Raw genomic sequence first — 14240 nt, 5'->3', positions numbered from 1 at the left:
TGGGATTCAATCAAATGAAGTGATTGTATCAAGTCAGAGGTACTTGATGTGGAGGGGTTTGGTAGCAAATCTTACCTCACACCTTATGAAATTGCAAGAAGTTGATGTGAAGATTATGAGGAGAGGCTGTATTTCCTCCCCTCCTGGATTGTTCTTGCATAAACTAAAGTGTGGGATGTCAGGAAACTCCTTTATTCTGTGCTTCAAGGTATCACTATCCCCGTCTAATAGGGATCTAGGTGACTGCCAGTGCAACCCATCAGCCCTGACAGGAAGGACTCCTGCTCTTACTACCGCCAATCCAGGTATTTTTAGTAGTTGCTGAGGTGGTGCTATTCCCCAAACTGCTACTCAGTGGTTACAACTGTGCAAATGCTGTGAAGTTTCTAAGCAGGTACTTTTTTTATGGGCTTATCCTGCAGTTCTGAGGAAAAGGGGAGAGTCTAGCCCCGGCTGTGTGGTGGATAAAGGGGTGGTTCAGAGCTCTGCCAGGGCTCTGAACCTGCAGTTCTGCCTGGACTTGAGGCTCAGCCTCCAGTTCACTGACTGTGTGCTTCCACCATCTGTGTGAAGGAGCAAAGGGAAAGCAAGATCAGCCAATTTGCCCCAAAACCAGGCACTTGCAGCAACAACTTCCCCTGGTGTAGTTTCTCTACAAGTCTCGGATTCAGCATTTGGAGTCCTGGCATGTCTTTTTGCCCTTTAAAAGGACTTTTAATTCCCTGCCTGGACATGCAGGTTGCCTGTGGGTTGGGAACAAACTCCACTTTTACCACACCTCAGGTCATTGCACTTGCCTTGGCTACCATGGTCTGCGCTTATTCCCAGTACTATTTCTCTGATCTTGTACCAAACATGGAAATGGTAACCCCAGGTCTTGGCACTGCTACTAAATCATAGATCGTTTTAGCTGGAATAGACATTTATGATCATCAAGTCTAACTTTTAACCTAGCACACAGTCGAGTCCACCACAAAAACATGTCCCCAAGCACTACATCTACACATCTTTTAAATACCTCCGGGCATGTGACCCTGCCACTTCCCTGGAACAGCCCTTCCGATGAAGAATTTTTTTCCTCATACACACCCTAAGCGTCCTCTGGCACAACTTGAGGCCATTCCCACTTCTTACTGGGGAGAAGAGACCGATTCCCCCCGCACCTCTCTACAACCTCCTCCCAGGCAGTTTTAGAGAACATCGTCTCCCCCTCAGGGCTGAACAACCCCGCTTCTTTCCGCAGCTCTCGGTAAGACTTGTGCTCCAGACCCTTCCCCGCCATCATTGCCCTTCCCTTCTCCTTGGAGCCGGGGGCCCCAAGCGTTACCGCCCCAGGGCGGGCAGGCAGCGGCCGTGAGGGGCCGAGGCGGGCGGGAGGCAGCGGCCTGCATGGCTGGGAGGCCGCGCTAGATGGCAGCATGGACGTGCGTTGGGACGGCGAGGCGGGCGGGCGGCAGGGAGGGAGGGAGAGAGGGGGGGAGCCCGCCCGTATTGGGCGGGCTCCCCCCCTCTCTCCCTCCCTCCCTGCCGCCCGCCCGCCGGGAATGTTGCCGCCGGAATCCCAGGCTTCCATCCTCCGGCTGGGGTGTGAAGTGGTAGATGCCTTCCCCCGTCTTTACTTACCTCCGTTTGGCCTCCGTTTATCTTTTTTACAACGAATTTGTTTCGTAACTGCGTATACGGCGCCACAGACAATCTTAATGACCCACGAAATGTAATTATAGGTTGGTTTGGGTTGGAAGGGGACTTTAAAGATCGTCTGATCTCGCCTTCCCTCCCGGGGGCTGGGACATCTCCCACAAGACCAGGTTACTCAAAGCCCCATCCCACCTGGCCTTGAACCCTTCCAGGGATGGGGCATCCACAAGCCCCCTGGGCAACGTGGTCCAGTATCTCACCACCCTAATACTACAGAATTTCTTCCTAATATCTAACCTAAATCTACCCTCTTCCAGTTTAAAGCCATTCCCCTTCGTCCTAACACTATGTGCTCTCACAAAAAGTCCCTCCTCAGCTTTCCTATAGGCCCATTTCAGGTACCGAAAGGCTGCCATAAGGTCTCCTCAGAGCCTTCTCCAAGCTGAACAACCCCAACTGTCTCACTCTGTCTTCATAGGAGAGCTGCTCCAGCCCTGTACCACCTTGAGTGACAGAGGTCCTGATCTGCTGTACAAGCATAGGCAAATTTCATCTCAGTTTTCTTCTTGAATGCAGAGGATCCTGGTGTAACTGTGATAAAAATTTAGCCCAGGCTCTTTGCAAGTAAGTGCCTCTTTCTAGGTCATGCTTTGGTTACAGATGAAAAGCCATTCCTTCTGTTCCAACCTCCAGAGCAGTGGTTTGTGTACAGGTTCCAGGTATTGCCCAGGAGATTGTAGGTTTAGTTCATACAAGCAGTCACTGAGGCTGGTTCTTGGCTCTCAGCCCTGCACAACAGGTCTTCACCCAGTGCCCCTGAAGTTTCCTTGACACCAGTTGCCTTTAAAATACAGGAACGTGAGCAATGCTCCTCTTCTCTTGTTCCGCTGTTTCTTGTGGCAATATATATTGGGAAAGCATGCACATGAAGTGAGGATTTAGTGGAAGTGCAAAATAAATGCGTCCTGAAAAGTGGTTAAGGTTTAGTCTTGCATGTGTTTCCTCATATTTTGGACTGCATTGTGCCTCCTAAAGCACTGGGAGGGCAGCCTGAATCCTGCCCCTTTCCAGAGAGAGATGATTGCCCTGTCATCATGGCACTGATGCTACAAATGCCTCTCTGCTGCTGCAGCTGGGGGGCTGGTCCATGAGTGAGCAGGGCATAGGAGATGCCTGGCTAAGGGTCTGCAGCTTTTAACTATGCTGGTATAAATAATGTTAAGTTCCAGGATAACATAACCGAAATTTGAGGTCAAGTTGCTCCTTCAGAAAATGCTGCCCTTCCACACAGTTCCAAAAAATAGAAGAATTCATTGTGAAACTAGAGGAAACTAATCCCAATGCTATTGACACCATCAATATAGAAGGTGTCCAAAAAAGATATTTCAGTTTAGAACCCAGAAAAGACAGACTGAGCTTTTGCACAATACCCTGTATGCAATTTATTCCAAAAGGCAGCAAGTGGAAACAAATATTGTTTTCCTCTTGTAGGCCCTGTTTGATAGGGTTTGCTGAAAGATCAGTTGACTTGGTGGATGTGGATGAATTTGCATGTAGGAGAGAAAAGCTATAGATATTAACTCAAAGAATCCTCCTTCCTACCTGAACTTTCCTGCACAGGCTGCACAGTCTGTGTATGGACTTCCCCCTATCCACCATTCAACATTCAACAACCATATGCTATGCAATATATGTAAAAGAAAAAACCTCTCAAACTGCTACAGCACTAAATGCTTTAATATTCTAGCAGCATGTAGTACACAGGGCACATCACCATGGTTAGCTTGATTTCCCTCATGGGACTGTTCCAAGAGAAGTCAGTGCATCGTGGGGATAGAGTTGCTGACCAAGAAGATGGACCTTCAGTAATTTTAGGAATGCCTTTTGCTGGTTGTGTTTCAGACTCACTGACCCTGGTTCTAAGTGCAAGTGTTGGTGTGAAGACTACTGATGCTTGTAACAGGATTAAATACCCTTCCTAGGTCTCTAGACTCTTCCCTGGAAAAGGTCTGACAAGTATTACCCAAATGGACTGCTCAAAACCAGCAGTCCCATCGCTGAAATAAAAAAATAGGAATAGAATAATGTAATGTAAAAGTGTATGAAAATACCAATATTCCATAGAGAGAGAGAAGCAATAAGTGAAAGTTGTGGGTGTTAGTGACTATGCTACCAAATATTTTGATACCAATTAAAGTGTAGTGCCACAAGAGATGTTTTCATCACAATATGAGACAGAAGTACAAATACTGACTCAGAGAATGACAGTGGGGATATGAGCTTGTGCCACAACAGATGTATAACAGCAGAGAGGCATGTATAGCAGAGTGATTCAGAAAAAACAGGCACAGAATTGCGTGTTACGGAGATGACAGAAGTTGAGGTTTCTCCTGTGGGGACAGAAAAGAGATCTTCTCCTGGCAGCCAGGCAGAAAAGAGAATTCAGTCTCAGCCTTTAGAAATATCCCAAGTGGCAAGTACTCACGGCAAGTCTAAATGGTTGAAATCCAGTGACTTAGGTTGAGTTTCATAGTGCAATACTTGCTTGTTTTGATTTGTAAAAAAATTTTTTTCCATAGTAAGTCAAACATAGTCACTATATGAAAACCTTCAAGATGCTTTACCCAAAGAAATACACTCTTGGGTATTTTGTTCAAAATGAGACTTACAGTCTGCAGCTCAAGACATGGAAAATTTCCTCTGGCCTCTCTCCATCTTGTATGGACATAATCAAAAGGAATTCTGAGTGATCTGAATTCAGTTTGGCTTCAAGTGGACAGGCTTCTAGGGTAAAACGGTAAAGGAAAAAGTATGTTCACATCAGCCTTTTTATTTCCACAGCATGCATCTAACAGCTCAGTGCACAAAGAATACTAGCTCTTCATTAATGTGTGTTGCTATCTTACTAGTAGGATGAAAAAGCAACAGGGGGAAATGAAAACAGGAACAAACTAAATGCAGTCATTCAGTGAATCCAGAAGCAAAACGAGCATTTTCTCATTAATATTTTAGCAAAACTGGATTATTTCCCACACCAAACAATGCTGCAAAATATCACAGATTCAACATCTGTTGGATCTTCATAAGCTTAAGTGTTATGGTTTGATTTCATCAAATTTTATCAGCAACGCTAAAAACTGAAATGAAGAGAGGACTTTTTCTACAAATATCAACACCTCGTGTAACAGGAGCTTTGACCTGTTTGTTGATGGTCTTTGCAGTACTATTTTGGCATTAACTATTACTTCTCCTTCTCTCTCCAGGTAGAAAAGTTGGTTGCTGTGAGTAATTTTTGCTTAGTGACCACGGGCTTTATTTCTTGCTGTATTTGTGTGATGAGCAAGTCATCAAACTTTTCACACTTCAGCTCTCACTTGGGCAAGTGAAGTTGCTGTGTTTTTCTCCTGGATGTGGAGGTTACTGACAGTGTTCAGGACTGGATGCAGCTGCAGTGGGAGGTGGGTGGTTCAGTGGTTCCTGTGCCACGTGAACTGATGTATGAACACCAAACAGGGAAACAGTAGTAGGAGGAGGAGGACAAAGCCCCTTGCAGCAATGTGCCCACTAAGACCACACATAATAAAATGCATACACTCTTGTACAGCTATGCAGCATCTCTATAAATTCCTCAGACTTGCATCTGAAACTTGTTAAAGATTAATCTACAGGGTTTGGTTTTTTTGTTTCCTCCTCAAATCCCATCTAATTGGATCAGACCAGCCCTAATCTTCTTTCCAATTGACCCTAGAGATGATTAGAGACACCGGAGACTGATCTCTTCAAGAAACCACAACACTAGAGACTTCTTCTATAGCCAATACCTCTTTATTTATTACACTTAATAGCTATATGTTGTCTGACAAGGACAAGCAAGTGATGGTCTCTCTACTGATGCAAGTTACACTCTTTCTTCTAGGTGCACTCGTGTGGCTTCATGTTATGAGCAGTGGAAAAGGAGGATAGTCACATAGCTCTTCAGTTCAGTCAGACCTGTAACAGTCTCTCCCTCCTTTTTTATCACTAGTATCTTCCTAGCTCCAGAAGTTCCACATAATAGGGTTTTTAAGGAAGTTTTGTGAGTTGGTGCTGAGCTCTGGAGAGATCAAACCACAGATGCTGTGGGAGGGAAGGGAGAGAGGGGGACACTTCACTGGATTGCTGAAGGTGGCCAAGTCAGTGGAGCAGAGTACACTCAAAAATGCCAAAAAAGACAGGATGAGGTGGTATAGCTCTCAAACCTCAGCATTATTATGTTTGTGAAGGTTTTATTCACTTAATATGCAGGCAGTTGTAAGTTGAAGAAAAAAAGGGGTCATTAGATGCAGGCAATTCTCTCTAGTTAGTCTTAATTTCTCTCTAGTTAGTCTTAATTTCATTAGCAGGATCAACTCTTTTGCTGTGGCTTCCTCTTAAAAAATTCTCAGTCCTGCCTATGGAGTATCAAATTAAATACATGGTAAAGAAGATAAAACATTACTGAAATTAGGGACAGAAGTTCAACTTTACTGACCTGTGTAGCAGTGGTATATAGAGAAAAGTCAGAAAGGAAAACAAGATGTTATTTTAATGCATTTCTACTCTGTTTACCACAATCCTCTTGCGAATCTGCAAACGCTAAAACACACTAACACCTCAAAATAATGAGGAGTCAAAAGAAACCATCACAACCTGGGAGACGAGGAGGTGGCTGAAATGGAGGATGGGATGGCACCATGCAATTGTTACTCCTTTTGCTAATTTTGTACTTTCAGAATACCAGAGTTTCATTAACCATTTACTGATAAGTTTACATGTCTACTTGCTTCTCATTCTACGGGGAGACAATTTTTTTTTCACTGCCAGGCTTGAAGCACTGCACAGGTGAAGTTACTGTTTTTTATGAAAATACCACCAAGGGCCTGAAGACCCTTTTTCTCATTTCCTTCTCAGAGTCATGACAAATGCTTCTGTGCTGAATGTGCACAGCCAGACATCTCAGGACCAGAGCTGATGGGCTTAGATAGGGACAGGATTTTAAGAACCACTTGATACAGAAAGCAACGCTGGGCTGTCAGTAGGTGGTGTGCCAGCATGAAGATGAGTAAGGATAACACACGTGACTGAAGCCCTGTAGGAAAAGGACAGGCTAAAAGTGATCCTGCCTGCAGGACAGTAGAAACTCTTTGGAACCACTCACAAAAGTAGCAATAGAATTTAATGTCCTGGCTGACAGGGTAGCCCATGGAAGTACATTGCATGTATGTGCATGCATGGTTAACAGTGTCATAATCCAGGCTTGATCTGCCTGTTAAAGGCTTCCTTGCATCACTTACAAATCTTATAGGCATGCCTCTAATAGGTAGAGCATTGGACCACTTGGTGGAAGAGTCCTGTGTATGTGTTATAATCACATAAGTTAAATTCAGCTTGCTGCTTGTAGAGCTGTCAGCCCGGATGCTCTTGAAATTAAGCTTTCACAGTTTGCCATCTGGGTCCTGTATGAAGGCAAAAATGTTTCCCATCTCTACTACCACATATTAAGAGACAAAATTTGAAGTTTTCTATACACCTGCCAAACCCACATCTTGGTACCAATTATGGTTGAGAGTTTTTGTGGAAAAAACATCCATATAAGAAAATTAATCTGATAGTATTGGATATGTTTAGTTTAGATTTTCAAGTTATATGTGGCTAGAATTACTTGCTTGTCTTCATAACCATATTTAAAAGCCTTGATCTCTTTACCCAGTTCTTGTTCAGGCAAGAATCTTCCTCTCCTGAGTGGTCTGAATGGCACAAATATCTTCAGTACTTAACACTCCAATCTTAGGGTACATTTGTCCCTGAGGTCCAGTTAAGGCTGGATGGGCCCACAGGGATAATTTTGAGCAACCTTAAGGAAAAATGTAATGTGACTTCTGTGAGCTTTTAGCAGCAATAGCCTGCATCACCATTTTGCATTTTTAAAAGAGATTAGATGGTTGGTGTTGAGTTTTGTTCAAAGTTTAAATGTTTTGCTTTTAGTTGCCATTTCTATCTACAGTTGACAGTCTTTATGAGATCCCTTTCTCCTTCTGTATTTGTGCACCTGTGTTTGATCTGATTGCACAACTGAGTCCAGCTTCATCAGATTGCAGGTAGATAAAGTCTCTTCACAGCCATCCAACAATTCACCCCACAGGTATGCACATAAGAGAGATGGCTGAAATGGAGGATGTGACAGCACCATGCAATTGCTACTCCTTTTGCTAACTTTGTGATGAAAAGGATTTTCAGAATAATAGTGGTTCATTAACATGACTACAAAAGGTAGATAAATAGAAGAGTTAACATGGTAATTGAAGAGCATTCATGTGATAGTTTCCTCTTTCTACCTTAATAACACAGATTTAATAATTTTTCTGGATGCCAGGGGACACCACTGACACTTTTTTCAAACAAGAGTCCCATGTTCCCTGCATGGCATCAGTCCCCTTTTCAACAGCTGGTATCCTGCTTCAGTTAGGTGTCTAAAGATACTGAAAACATGGGGGTTGCTAGGGTTTTAGACACTTTGTGTTTACTTGTGGGAGATATTTTGATAATTCTCTCCTTATTTTCCTAATTAAAGCTTGATATTGTATACCTGAACAGTGTCCCCAGTAATTGGTTAATACCAGCAAACTGAGTTTCTTGAGAAGAGCTACAGCTCTAGTGGTCTCCAACACATTGGTGATGGTTCTTACAGATAATTGCATCTGGTGGAAGCTGCATAAGTATTTGGTTGCATATTTGTGTCTTTTCTGGTGACAGCATTTTAGTAAGAACTTGAGCATTTATTAGAAGGATCCTATTATAATTCAAAATCGGAGAAAAAGCAACCAAGGCTTATGCACTTAAGCTGCAGCACCAAAGAAACATATAACCAGAAAGAGGAATCAGCTTGTGAACAAGTCCTTAATTTAAAAAAGGCAACGTTATTGCATAATTATATTTTTTAATTATTTGTCTAATTATTGACTAATTGGCTATAACATGTGAAGCAGTGCTAACAAATCATGGCTTTGGGGAAGTGTTTACTTTCAGGATCAGTATAACACATATTTGCACAGACAGTAATGCCAAACTGAAACATCCAGACTGCCTTAAAGCTGGGTATCACTGGTGAAAACAGGATATGAATTTCTTTAGTTCTTTCCTCTGCAGCACATTCTTAAAATTGAGGTGTAAAGACCGAGAGAAATAGCAATTTTCATTTGCAAATGAATATGTTTTTTCAGAAATGAGTTGGATTATTTTTTCCCATCCTTTTCTGTATTTCTTATAGAATCCTTGGTAGAGAGAATATAAAACCCTATAATACTATGTTCTATCTCTTTTCTCTAGTGGAATATTTCACTGAGGTTATTATCACAACTATTTTGCTACGTTCAATGAAATTAACGTTGATTCCATTTGTTGAAATCATATGGAGACTGCAACTGCACTCTGCCTTATTACCAAATGAGTACAGTGTGCCCTTCAATAATTCTCTAAACTCTCAAATGCCTTGGAAATAATATGCTGGAATGTTACTGAACTGTGACTGAAGCACCATTTGTGCAAAGTGTGACAGTGCACGAATGATATTCCACAATAAAAGTTCAAACTACATTAATCTTTCACAGGGGTTCATTGACTGGGAAGATGCCTCAAATACAAAATAAAGACACTGTGGCCCCACTTCAAATTATTTCAGAGCGGTTCCTCTATATGATTCCTTTAGAAATGTGGACATTAATTTATTTGGTTTATATTTAAAAGTAACCAATGAGGAATTAAAAATGTAAGAAATTCTATTATTTCTGCACTCACAAACTTTACATCTGCATTTACTGTAGAGAAATCCCTCTTGACAGTAGTATCATTAAGTATGTAATGATAGGCAGTGTAATACACTTATTTTCATTCCTTGTGGACGATGGTGCATAACTCATTTTATGGTTCTGCTTCCCTCTGCCATCTTGAATTACAGCCATTCCTCAGTCAAAAAAGGGGCAGACTCTGAACACAATTATTATCTCACTCCATAAGATGCCAGTATAGGGAACAGGAAACAATGCTATCTAAAAGGAGACTTGAATTTTTTTGAAAATTGAATTGTTCTAGTTTTGGAAACAGAAGGAGTGACCTTTAAGAGGTCGTGAAAATTGGTGGCAGGAACATGGGACATGGAGCTGGGTTATTTCACTCTCATGCCCTTCTTTGCTTACTCAATTTTTGTCCCTTGGGCATGTCCTCTCACATTTTACTTCCCTTTCTGGTGAACTGAGGTAAGTAGGGCATTGCCCCCAGTGTCAGACAGCCATTTAGGAATTAATTACTCAATATCTACACAAATCTTGTAGTAAAGCTTCCTGAAAACTATCAGTCAATATCCAATCTTGACTTGAAAAAACAAATTAATGGGGAAAATTTAGACCAAAGTGACATGGCTGAGATTGGTCAGTAAGGTTGTGCTGTTGCTGTTTATCACCAATTCATGATCCTGCAATGTAAATACCAGCCCATTTTTCCTTCCCTGATTTAAATTACTTATTTAACTGCATGGCACTGATGATTCTGTACTCCTTTGAAAACGAAGACCTCATCTAAACTTATTAGTGTCTTCAGAGACCAGAAGTCCCTGTTAGTGACTGATTTTGCTAGGAACAGAAGGAATAAATGCAGATCGTGGCAAGAGCACATACTGATTGGTGCATCAGTCCCTTGCTCAGCTGCTTGGTGCCTGTACATAAGAACAGCCCCCAGGGATTAGTGGAATCCCATCCTCATATTGGAGTAAAAATTGATTTACTTTTTCATTTATCAGCAAGGAAATTGCCTTCTTTGGCTGTGATGAACCAACCTTCTGACACCACATCAGAGTTTAATTGCTAAAAAGCAGAAGGGTCTGCCATGACCATCTAATCTGCCTCCTTGCATGACATAGACCTTTGAACATTCACTAAATAACTCACACTTGAAGGCCATTATGTCCCCAAGGAAAACACACAATCCCGATTTTACTGCCAGAGCCCACCACAACCCCTTAGCACATTTTGCAGTGGAGCTGTTAACTATTTTGTGGTTTTTTCAATGTCAGCTGGGTTAAATGTTTTGGGTTTTTTTCTTTGAATTTTTTGATCAGAAGCTAATCAGAGCTTCCTCTACACCACCAGTGAGAAGAAGACTTTTTCAAGGTAATCTAGTTCCTGCTCCAGGAGCTTTCATGTTTTTCTTTTGAGTTGATGAGGACCTCCAAGTGAACCAGATCTCTTCTGGATGGAGCAGGCAAATACCCTCTTAGTTCTCTGGTCCTTCTAGTCTTGCACTGAAGCATTTAGGTGGATCAAGAAGGGACAGCTTGGACAAAGACAGGGAACATACCCCCTGATGAATAATCTGCACAGGGGAGTAGTCCCAGGAAAATGGGAGCTGTGGGTTGATTCTGCTCAGTCTGAAATAGAGTTCAGATTTTAGGTCTCCTCTTCCTCTGTTTGTGAACCTCCCACCATGTTGTTGTGCCAAGACAGGTCATGACTGCTGCTGCCACCTCTCTCAGAAGAGTATTTAGATTTCTGAGTCCTTTCTGAGCAGATGGGGTTGTGTAACCACCCCAAACTCCTATGCAGACCCACTATGAGCTCAATGTCAGAGCCAGCTGAAAGCAGGGAGCTCCTTGTTGGGTGTTCTGGAAGCCTGGAGAACCAAGGAGAGAAAAAGACATTTGATAAGCTGAATCCCGTTCCTCATGGACTAGCTGGGGAGCCTCTACTCTTACATAGGCAGCTTGCAGCATCAGGTGGGGACCAGGTTTTTATTTTGCAGATGTTGTAACCCATAATATAAAGTGCCTGCAGTAGGTGGCCAGAAGATGGTTCCATATTGGTTTTCAAATGACACCCCTCTTTTGGCAATAAAAATGGTGCTGGAGTAGTAATTACGGGATGTCTGGTAGTGCAAGAATACTCTGGGGGGCAGATGGAGGAAATCACAGGGAAACAAACAAAAAAAAAAAAAAGCAAGAGAATGGAGCAACAATTATGGATTCTTGCATTCAAGTTTGCCTGTGCAGCTGCTCTTCATGCAGCTGAGTCATTGTTCCTGTCAGGGCTTTTGCTTACCTGTGAGTCTCAGTCATGGTATTTTATTGGTAAGGACCATTTCTGCCCACACTATGGAGTCAGCTGTATTTGCAGCGACAAAGATTAATAAGCTACTGGGTGATGAGTAAATATTTAACAATATTTTGCTTTGCTTTTCTTTGCTTTACATGTAAAATAAATATATTTGCAGAATATTCATTTTCCCTAGGTCTGGCAGCTTCCTGGAGTCTTTCACTTTTGACTTTCAGCGGATATGTTCATATGCTGTATCTGAAAGGATGGTGAGGCAATCTTTATGTTTTGCACATAGCAAACATTATGTTTCATCCCCCTTTGAGAAAATTCCTTTACGAGGTTTAAACTAAATGTGTCTCATCTTCATATTCAGTATGGCTCTACTTATGCTGCAGCTTCCAAATTATTCTAACCCTTGTGTGCCTTTTTTTAGTAGGCTTTTTCAAGGATTTTAGAGTTCTGTTTTGTTCATAATCAAATTTCTCGATGAGAGAAAAGGGTTGCCTTTTAATGATTGAAATAATGATACTTTTACCTTGCCTTTTATAAGCCTTCCTCATGCAATTGTCCACAAAATATATCACACTTCTGAAATCTCTGTTGTCTTAGAGGAACCTTGTTTTCTCTACTCTAGCTGACTGCAAGTCTTCAGGAAGAAGCACGGCAAACACACTATTGTGAACATGAATTTAAAAAGGCCTTAAAAAAAGGATTTGTTCCAACTTCTGTGGAAATTATTCCCCAGGACTACAGTTGTCCTTGTCACTGATAACAGGGCTATAATCTTCAACTTCTGAATTTGCTGCATTTCTTCTCCTGTGTCTTCTTCAGCAAAATCCTGTTGGTGGCAATCTACTGATTCACATGGACATGCAGATATTTTGCAGACTTAAGCTGCACAAAAAATACATTACAAGGGGTCGTAAAGACATTTCATCATCATGGAGAAATTCTGAAAGACTGAAAATTAAGTCCTTTCATGGAATAACCTGAAAAGTCTGAAAAAAGTAGAAGCAATTGATAAAGGAGAATTCACCACTTATGTCTCCCTTCCATGTCCACAGCTACTTGAATTTCTATCTAAATTGACAGCAAAGGGCCCAGGTTGTGGAAATGGTAGAAACAGAGCTCCCTTCTCTCACAGAGGTAACTAAGAGAGAGGCTCAAATGTAAGAAATAATTACATTACAGTTTTCTGGCATTATTAGGGAATTTAACACCTCCTCTTCACAATGAAGAAAAGAACATATGGGAAGGGTTATTGGACTGAGACCAGGGCTACACAGACTCTAATGTTTGAATAAAAGATTCTGTAGTCCCAGTGCTGTGGAAAGTTTACTGATGTGTTCTAGCTTAGGAATTACATGAGTGGTGGGGGAGGTGTTCTCCTCTAAAAGTGTAAGCAAATATAAAGATCCTTGATACTGGTCTGATTGGAAAATCTAGGAAATCTTTGAATTAATGCATATTCTTCATTCTTTCCATTCAAATATAACAGAGTATCTATATCCTTGATTGGATCACAGATTTAAAATTATGTCTATCACATCTTTGTTAACTACCTAACTTTTATAAAAGGTAATTTTAAAGTGTAATATTGAACATCCATTTGATGATATTTATATAGGATGCCATTAAATCATGTTCTGTGCTTGACCTATACCAACAATGTGTCTATTGTGGAAGAGAGGATTCTTGTATTTAAGAAAGAATTCACTTTAGAATACTGCTTTTCACCACACAAAATTTTATCCATAATCTTTCTTAACTCTACCATCAACAGACTGAGCCAGCCCCTGTCCCCTGCAGTTTAATAGTATGGTGTAATGTGTTAATAGGAGCTACCCAACAGCACTGCAACTTTTATTACACTGCAGAGTCATCCTGTTAAGTTCTACCATTCTTATAATTTGCTCATAGCCCTTTGTTTTCTAGATTCTTCAGTTGTCCCATGTAATCTTGTCAGGATCACCTCAGCAGGGAAGGAGATGTGGCCATTTGCTCCTTTCCTCTCCACTCTCCTCACACTCTACCTGGTAAATATGAGCAGTGTGGGGTTACTCCTCAGCAAAGCTCATGGACTTAATACAGAAAACCCTTGCACTGCTTGGCTGAAAGGCAGGGATATACATCATGTATCTAAGTAGCCTGAAGAATTTTTCTGCTCTGAATTCTGTATAGACAGCAATCCATTTTGTAAAACACAGAATGGCCCCCAGATTGCTCACAGCACTCCTGCTGCCTCTTGAAGCATCTCCTGTGCATGCATAGGATCTAGTAAAACCAGCTCCAATAAAAATAGTACAGTTCATCTTATAAAAATATCATATTCTTGGAAAATAAAACATACTGAGATTGACTTGTAAGCTCTTTGTATGTATATTGCCACAATAAATGATTTCTCCTGTGGTCTTCTGGACCAGGGTTTCTCCCAGAACAAAAGAAATTCAAGTCTTTCAGCAAACAATGATTAGAAATACCACAAGAGACTCTGATTCTCAC

This window comes from Heliangelus exortis, chromosome 2 (assembly GCF_036169615.1).
Source record: "Heliangelus exortis chromosome 2, bHelExo1.hap1, whole genome shotgun sequence".
Classification (NCBI taxonomy): Eukaryota; Metazoa; Chordata; class Aves; order Apodiformes; family Trochilidae; genus Heliangelus; species Heliangelus exortis.
Note: the sequence above shows the minus strand (reverse complement) of the source record.